Source organism: Dipodomys ordii, unplaced genomic scaffold (genome assembly GCF_000151885.1).
Source record: "Dipodomys ordii isolate 6190 unplaced genomic scaffold, Dord_2.0 Scaffold69, whole genome shotgun sequence".
NCBI lineage: Eukaryota > Metazoa > Chordata > Mammalia > Rodentia > Heteromyidae > Dipodomys > Dipodomys ordii.
In genome coordinates, this window is record NW_012267285.1 from 945,997 (window position 1) to 946,449 (window position 453).

The window sequence follows — 453 nt, forward strand, 5'->3', positions numbered from 1 at the left end:
TACTGCCTCTCCCTGCCCTTGCGATGCACACGAGGTCCCTGACCCCGCCCATGTTAACCCCGCCCCCATCCCGACCCCATCCAGACCCCGCCCCCCTGCCGCGACCCCGCCCCCATGCTGACCCCAGCCCCATGCCGACCCCCGCCCCCATGCCGACCCCGGCCCCATGCCGACCCCGGCCCCATGCTGACCCCGGCCCCCATTGCTGACCCCGCCCCCATGCTGACCCCGGCCCCCATGCTGACCCCGGCCCCCATGCTGACCCCGACTCCCATGCTGACCCCGGCCCCATGCTGACCCCGGCCCCATGCCGATCCCGGCCCCCCCAGGCGGGAGCTGGACGCGGACGACGACTGCGACAGCCTGAGCTGGGAGGAGACGGAGGAGACGCTGCTGCTGTGGGACGACTTCTCGGGATACGCCATGGCGGCCGCCGAGGCCCAGGGGGAGGTG

The 453-nt window shown here is 74.2% G+C and overlaps 2 protein-coding genes across 2 annotated transcripts in view; one reads left to right on the forward strand and one right to left on the reverse strand.

Moving 5' to 3' along the window:
* LOC105991030 (probable 28S rRNA (cytosine-C(5))-methyltransferase) overlaps positions 1-453 on the forward strand; it is a 27,347-nt gene that overhangs the window by 25,955 nt on the left and 939 nt on the right. The window lies entirely within an intron of this gene.
* Gapdh (glyceraldehyde-3-phosphate dehydrogenase) overlaps positions 1-453 on the reverse strand; it is a 3,974-nt gene that overhangs the window by 2,646 nt on the left and 875 nt on the right. The window lies entirely within an intron of this gene.